Below are 8,744 nucleotides of genomic sequence, written 5' to 3' on the forward strand. Positions count from 1 at the left end.
TGAACAATTAAATTTAATAAATGTCCACAACAACGAACATGAAAGAATTTACCACAACATATCAAACCATTTTGTAAAAGAAGTTGACTTCTTAAAGTATTTTGGAGAACATCATTAGCAAAAACATTATCCAAAGTGATAGAAAATATTTTTTTTCTCTAATCCCCTATCTTGTAAAAATTCATAAATTTTCATAGACAACTCAAAACCTGTATGAAGGGGAGGCATATGACAAAAGTTGAGTAGCTTGCTATTTAACTTCCAATTTAGGTCAACAAAATGGGAAGTCAATGATATGAAACCCTCAGTATTAATAGATGTCCATAAATCAGAAGTTAAGCATATCGTAATAGGAATAGAAACAAGTAATTCCTTAAGCATTGTCTTTTCTTTGATATACATTCTCCCAATATCAACCTTAACAGTGTTTCTAGAAATCATAATTGCATCAGGTTACAAGTAGTTTATCCAAGTTCTAAGTTTGTGATACCCAACAAATTTATAAGGCAAATTATGTCTAATAATTAGATTAGGCAACTATTCACGATGTACAACTTGATTTATCTTTTTTCCTTTCAACTTTCCCAGCATATCTAAAATCATTTCACCCACATCTTTAGTTTTTCTTTTATCACATTTCATAACATGAAGATTTAAATGAGAAGTGCCATATTTTCTTCCACCAATTAGATATATTCTATTGCAACTATTGCACCTTGCCCTGTATTTTCCATCCTTATCCACCTCAATCTTAGTAAAATACTTCCAACAACCAGATGTAGTAGTCTTATCCCTTTTCTTTTTGTCACCTTCAATAGTTTTAGATTGTTTTTCAAAATTATCTTCCTCATTTTCATTTACACAAAGGGGAATATTAATATCCTCTTCAGTCATTCCAATTTCCAAATTAAGATCCTGATTAATTAATAACATAAACATAAGAACCTATCTAAACATAACCATAAATACAAAGAGATAAGTGCAACATAACCAACATGACGTTGGATTTAAAAATTACCCAAAGCTGTCACCTACGAAGTTGTCAGCTATGAATCTCTTTTATATTAGAGGAAGGCATCAATTAACAAATTAAAGACGTGTCCGTGACTACAATGCTGAAAAAAAGAAATGATGTGGAGGTTGCTCCGCAAATCTTGAACTGCTAAATCTTAAAACTATAGAAAAAGGTAAGGGAAAAAAAAGTCTCATGAGTAAAAGTTGAAATTAACATCACAAACCGCCCTTCACTAGCTTTCGAAAATACAGATCAAACATATACTGATATGAGTTGGATTGAACATAGACACTTTTAAACTCTTGAACACAACATTATATGAGAATGAAAACAACAATTCAAGGATCAAAGAGTGCTTAAACAATGAAAACGAAAATACATTAACAAAACAACAAGCTGAAAACAGAAATGGAATTAAGGAAGCTTAAGGAGTCATCAATGGAGACATAGCCTTCCAATATGATGATCCAAACTCAATAAGAATGTTATCTCCTTGTAAACATCCATGGAACAAGATTACTAAATGCAAATGAAACAATAACACAAGGAACCGAACAGAAAATTGAAAAACAACACAAGAACACAAAATCAATCGGTGGAAAGATGAAGAACACTAAAGGAAAACTAAACTACCGATTGAAATTGAAATTGGAGATGAAAGGAATGAAAACTTATGGAATGAAGCTCGGCTGGAATGGGGAATTGGAACTGCATCACGCCACTTGGAGGTATTGTTCCAACATAAGTGAAGGAAGCCGCCACTTGAAGCTCTCCAATAGCTCACAAGATGAGACAAAGCAAGGAGATTCAAATCTCACACAAATCTCTCTCCAAATGAGTAGAGTTTCTCTATATCAAATTTCCAATTCTGAATTTTACAAAGGCAAGCACCTTATTTATAGCCTAAGAGGTGCTGAAATGAGAAGCTAAATCAAATTCAAATTCCCCCCTAAATGACACTAAAATGGCGCCAACTAGAGCATGAGGAAGGTGTGACTTCCTTTCTAGTTTTGGCACCTCCTATATGACACCTACACCCTCCCACTAAGTCACATGGACAATGTGACTCTCTCTAATACATTCACACCTATTTATTTAATATCTTGTGAGCTCTTCTTTGTTTTTGAAGATGAAAGTTGCGGAAGCTTAGTGGATGAGATGAGCAAGGCCTTCCTAGGAAGTATGGGTGCCTTGAAGGTGCATGCAGAGTGTGGAATTGGGGAGGTTCGGCCAACCCCTTTGAAGGTGGTGAATTGAAGATTAAAACCTAGATGCTAGGCAATGAGTAGTGTCTGGCACAAAATTGGCAGCATAACAATACTCTATTCAATCTTTAAAATACATGATATTGGCTCCCCCTTTTATAGGCAAAGGAGGACCATAAAGGTTAACCTAATGATAAGCAAATGCCTTCTAATTGAAATGTAAATGTCATCACAAGGAAACCATGGCACATGGCCGGCCTAGTGGAGGAATCCTTCTAGAACGTACCAAATCCTTAGCAAATCTTGGTCAAATCCTCATGGAATCAAGTTTGTGTTATTTACACTACAACTAATACTAAGCTACTCTTGATGGGCCTTCATGTAGCATATACAAGTAGCTTTCTCTTCCATCCGTAGCTTGGCCCAAGTCTTCATGGATTCGCTTGGCCATGGACCTAGTAATAGGTCCTAGACGCTCTCCCTCTTGCACTAGACACTCTCCTCTTTGCACTAGACGCTCTTCACTTGGCTCTAGACGCTCTTGGATTGGCTCTTGTCTATCATGGGAGGTTGAGCTTGGCCCTCTTCCATCATCCCCTCCCCTTTGGAAAGGATTTGTTCTCAAATCCACGTCGTCCTTCTCTTCATTGGTACCTACAAATGGAGATAGATCAATTACATTAAAAGTATCATGCACTCCATATTCAAGAGGTATGTCCAATTTGTATGCATTGTTGTTGACTCTCTTGAGGACTTGAAAGGGTCCATCACCTCGGGGACTTAGTTTGGACTTCCTTTGAGTGGGAAATCGGTCTTTTCGAAGGTGAGGCCAAACTAAATTTCCTTCCTCAAAAATTATTTCTCTCTTCCCTTTATTGTTGTATTTTGCATACTTTTCATTTTGTTGTTGTATTTGGATTTTAACCTTCTCATGCATTTTCTTCACAAAATCGGCTTTGATTACTCCTTCCTTATGCACAAATTCTTGTGGATTAGGAAGAGGTAACAAATCCATAGGTGTGAGAGGATTGAATCCATATACAACTTCAAAAGGAGAAACATTAGTAGTCTTGTGGACTACTCTATTGTAAGCAAACTCAATATGGGGAAGGTACTCATCCCAAGACTTGTGGTTTCTGATCCTGCCTGTTGACCAGGACGCAAGAACCTTGCCTCGTCAAATCTGGATCGACTTTGCGCCGTGTTAGCTTCGGTCCTTCACCTTGATTCACCTCCAGAACCTGCAAAAGACAGAACGGCGCCGCTGCGGCCGATCACGCTCCGACGCCCAAGTCAGCGACTGAACCACCAAAATACTAAGAGAAAACTAAGAACAGGAACCGTGCAAAATTCTCTCTCAACGTACTCAAGTTCTCGCAAGCGTAAAAGAAGTATTCTAAAACGCGCGTACCTCAGAAATTCGTTAGAATCTCTTATATACCTATGCACTTTCTCTCTCCTGACAGTTACACATCTGGACACGTGGCTCGTATCCAGCTGTACACGTGTCACCATCTGGAGCATCCTTGACTTGGGCGCCGCTTTTTACTCTTCAGGCTTTTTGGCTAAGTTACTTATGCAAGAAACAACTCAGTGCATAACTGCCTTGGAGCGTGATCTCTTCTGCGTGGCGAGTACGGGTGCCTTCATATACACCTTCCCTGTGGTCTCGCCAACCGCCTTCATGATCTACTTCACTTGCTTCATCGTGCATGCTCGGGCAAGCTGTTCCCCGACCTCAACCTCTGGCTAGCTAGGAAATGACTATCTGACGACTTTATCCTCTGCTTCGAAAGCCTGGAACAAGCTTCCCTGATCCTTCGGCGATGTCCTTCTTCCGGCGATCTCTAATCACTTGGTCGTCTGGGTTCGCATCCGGCGACTTCATCACAAACCTGGTGACCGCCGGTTTAGGTATGCTAGATATCGGAGCACGCCAACTTAAGGACTTGCGACTACACGAGCCCCCCGACTTCCTTCCCTTCTGCCAGCCATGAGCCCTGCTCAACACGCCTACATAATATCTTGCTGCCACGTCATCACTGTCGACCACCTGGGCGGTACAGTTTCCTTTCATGATAGCCCTAAGCATAGTTCCAAGAGATCTATTGACTACTTCGGTTTGGCCATCCGTTTGAGGATGACAAGAAGTTGAAAATTGTAGTCTTGTTCCAAGTTTGCCACAAAGAGTTTTCCAAAAGTGGCTTATGAACTTGGGATCTCTATCGGATACTATACTTCTAGTTATACCATGGAGTCTCATCACTTCTTTAAAGAAGAGTCTAGAAATATTTTCAGCATCATCTACCTTGTGGCAAGGAATAAAATGGGACATTTTGCTAAAACGGTCCACTACCACAAAGATAGAGTCATGGCCTCTTGCAGTCCTAGGGAGTCCTAAAATGAAGTCCATGCTAATGTCTTCCCAAGGAGCATTTGCATTCGGCAAGGGGGTGTAGAGTCCATGAGGCATTGTTCTAGACTTTGCTTTTAAACATGATATGCATCTAGAGCAATGTCTTTGGACATCCTTTCTCATGTGTGGCCAATAAAATTTTTCTTTCAAAAGAGCTAGAGTCTTATCAACTCTAAAATGGCCCATGAGACCCCCTTCATGTGATTCTTTGACAAGGAGCTTCCTATGTGTGCCTTGGGGAATGCAAAGTGATATGATTCCACTAGCACACTTTGAATGATTCTTGACATTCTTAGGAATCATCTTGAGTTGGATATGAGATAGGCACTTTATCATAGAATTGGATTAAGGTTCTATGAACAAGAACTCACCAAGACTAGTACCAAAACCCAAACTCATATGGAAGTTCCATGTTTTGTCAAATTGAACCGATTGAATTGGAAGAAAAGGCAAAGGTACCGATTAAACAACACAAAAACAGAAATGCACCGAACAAAAGACTAGAAATGAAGAAGAAATGATGAAGAACAGCAAGTAAACAAATGAACCGAAGCAAAGCTTAAAGAAAATGAAAATGCCGAATAGAAATTCAAGAGAAGCAAGCTAAGACATGAACAATTGAAAGAGAAGGAAGGAAGGAGAGGAGAAAGCTCATGAAGATGGAGGAATGGTTGGATGATCACGCCACTTAGAGGATGGAGACTCCAAGATGAGTGTGCAAGCCGCCACTTGAGGTAACCATTGAACTTTCAAGATAAGACTAGTGAGGAAGGCACAAAGCTCTCCAATGTTCTCTCAAAAATTGAGTATAGTTTCTCTAATCAAATTTCAATTCTCCAAAATACAAAGGCAGCACCTTAATTTATAGCCTAGAGGTGCTGAAATGCAAAGTTAAAGAATTCAAAATTCCCCCCAAAAAACAAAAGAAAGTGGCGCCAACTATAGTCATGAAGAAGGTGTGACCTTCTCTCTCACTTTGGCACCTCCCTATTTACTCCTACACCTATCTACTAACGCACCCCCCCTAAGACTCCTATTCTAAAGACCTAAAGATGCTTTAACAAAAGAGGTTTCTAATGTTTCCCTCTAAGCACATTCAAACAAAGAAATTACAAAAAGAGAAAATAAACGTCCATTGGCTCCTAAAGCTTTGAACATGCTCCTAGTAACCCTTTGAGGTGGGCTTTGACCTCCATGGGCGTCTTCTATTTGAGCCTCATCCTCTTCTTGCTCTTGATGATTGGCCTCCATGTCCATTTGAGCTTGATCTCCATCGCAAAGTTTTCCTTCCTTAAAAAGATATCCCTCGGCCACATAGTAACCTCCTGGTGCCCTATGTTGACATTGGGCATAGATGGATGAAAATTCTTGATCTTCTTGATAAAGCTCTCTTATGTGATCAAATCCAAGAATTTGGGCACCTAATTTTGAAAAGAGCACATGCCTCCTTGAGAGAGCATCAGCCACTATGTTGGTGCTTCCTTTCTTGTATTTGATTTCATAAGGAAATTGATCAAGAAACTTCATCAATTTAGCATGTCTCTTATTGAGCATGTGCTGGCCCTTTAAATACTTTAAAGACTGGTGATCACTATGGATTACAAACTCTTTGGACACAAGGTAGTGTTCCCAAGTCTTTAGGGCTCGCACAAGAGCATAGAGCTCTTTGTCATAGGTGGGGTAGTTGAGGGTGTCACCATGGAGTTTTTCGCTAAAATATGCAATGGGGTGTCCACCTTGCAACAATACCGCACCTATGCCCACTCCCGATGCATCACATTCTATCTCAAAGGTTTTAGAAAAATTTGGGAGAGCTGGAATTGGTGCATTGGTGAGTTGAGCCTTTAGCCTTTGAAAGGCTTGCTCATGCTTATCACTCCAACAAAATGCAACATCTTTTTTGACAAGTTCATTGAGAGGGGAAGCTAAGCTTGAAAAGTTAGGTACAAAACGTCTATAAAAGCTAGCTAGCCCATGGAAGCTTCTTACATCGCTTACACTTTGCGGAGTTGGCCACTCTCGGATGACTTTGATTTTCTCGGGGTCAACATGCACCCCCCTTTTGTTAACTATGAAACCTAGGAAAACTATGCTATCTACACAAAAGGTGCATATTGGCAAATAAACTATTTTTCCTAAGCACTAGAAGAACTTCCCTAAGGTGACTTAGATGGTCTTCTAGGGTTTTGCTATACACTAAGATATCATCAAAGTAAACTACTACGTATTTACCTATACAATCCCTCAAGGTATGATTCATGAGCCTCATGAATGTACTAGGGGCATCAGTGAGCCCAAATGGCATCACCAACCACTCATATAATCCAAACATGGTCTTAAAAGCGGTTTTCCATTCATCACCCTCTTTGATTCGAATTTGGTGATACCCACTTTTAAGGTCAATTTTGGAAAATATAGTTGACCCATGTAACTCATCAAGCATGTCATCAAGCCTTGGGATTGGATGCCTATACTTGATGGTGATGTTGTTGATTGCTCTACAATCACAACACATACGCCATTTTCCATCTTTTTTTTGGCACCAACAAGACAGGTACAACACAGGACTTAGGCTCTTTTGAACCCAACCCTTCTCCAACAAGTCTTGAACTTGTGACTCTATCTCCTTGGTTTCCTCGGGGTTAGTTCTATAAGCGGGCCTATTTGGTAGGCTTGCCCCCGGAATGAAGTCAATTTGATGTTCTATACCCTTAATGGGAGGGAGTCCAATGGGTCCCTCATTAGAGAATATATCTTCAAATTCACTTAAAAGATTTTCCACTTGAGGAGGTAGACTCATGGGTTCATTACTTGTGGCAGTGCATGCAAGTGTTCCCTTACAAAAGATTAGGCTTGGTTGTTCAACAAGAAGCAAATTTTCCAAGATGTTTTCAAAAGGCTTTTCTTGTTGAGCAACCTTGTGGGAAGGAACACTCTTCTCCCACGCCTTTCTTTCCCTAAGGATCTTCTCTTTTTCTAGCACTTTTCTTTTTTTTCCTCATCCCTCTTATGTTTCATTTGTATCTGGTCTTGTACCACTTGAGAATGTGGTAAAGGACTAAGTACAAACTTCCTATGCTTATGGGTGAAGGAAATCTCGTTAGTGAGACCATCATGCAAGGTTTTCATATCAAATTGCCATGGTCTCCCTAATAAGATATGGCAACCTTCCATAGGTACTACATCACATAAAACCTTGTCTTTGTAGTTTCCTATGGAAAACTTGATTTCCACTTGTTTATCTACACTTAGTTCCCCATTTTCATTGATCCATTGTAGTTTGTAAGGTTTTGGATGAGGAACTACTTGTAGATTAAGCTTATCAACCATCCTAGCACTACAACAATTGCAACTAGATCCACTATCCACAATGAGGGAACATATATTTTCTAAGACATTACATCTTGTATGAAAGATGTTCTCCCTTTGTGTTTCCATGGATGTGCTAGGTTGATTGTTGAGGGTTCTCCTAATCATTACAATTCTCCCTCTAATGGAGCTACCCTCTCATCCTCTCCCCCTTCCTCTCTCTCACATGGCTCATCCTCACCACTAGTGTATTCATCTACACCTTTTAAGAACAAAGTTCTTTGGTTTGGGCATTGTGCTTGCACATGCCCTCTCCCAAAGCACTTAAAGCACTTAACGTCCCTAGTTCGGATGGGTGGGGTGGAGGCATCTTTTGCTAAGGGCTTGGTAGTTTCCTTTGGTTTTTCTCTAGATGTGTTACCCTCCCTTTTATAGTCTTTCTTGGGATAAAAGCTAGACTATGAACCCACCCTTTGACTTGAAGTTTTGTGCAAATTTTTTTGTTCAACTTTAATGCAAAGTTGAACCAAGTCATTCAAGTCTTGGTAGGGAAGTAGTTCAACCCTATCTCTTATCTCAAGAGAGAGGCCACTAAGGAATCTTGCTATGGTGGTGTCCTCCTCTTCTTTAATAGATGCTCTCATCATGTAGAGCTCCATTTTCTGTCAATACTCCTCTACACTCATATTCTTTTGTTGGAGTCTTTGGAGCTTGTCCATTAACTCCCTATGGTAGTATAAGGGTATGTGTCGACGTCTTAGGGCTTCCCTAAGGTCATTCCAATACTCAATGGGAGGTT

General features: G+C 39.9%; 1 pseudogene; it reads right to left on the reverse strand.

Moving 5' to 3' along the window:
* Positions 1–537: 537 nt before the first annotated feature.
* On the reverse strand, positions 538–7,966 carry LOC150025561 (uncharacterized; annotated as a pseudogene).
* Positions 7,967–8,744: the final 778 nt, after the last annotated feature.

This window comes from Phaseolus vulgaris, chromosome 8, assembly GCF_051622355.1.
Source record: "Phaseolus vulgaris cultivar YP4 chromosome 8, ASM5162235v1, whole genome shotgun sequence".
NCBI lineage: Eukaryota > Viridiplantae > Streptophyta > Magnoliopsida > Fabales > Fabaceae > Phaseolus > Phaseolus vulgaris.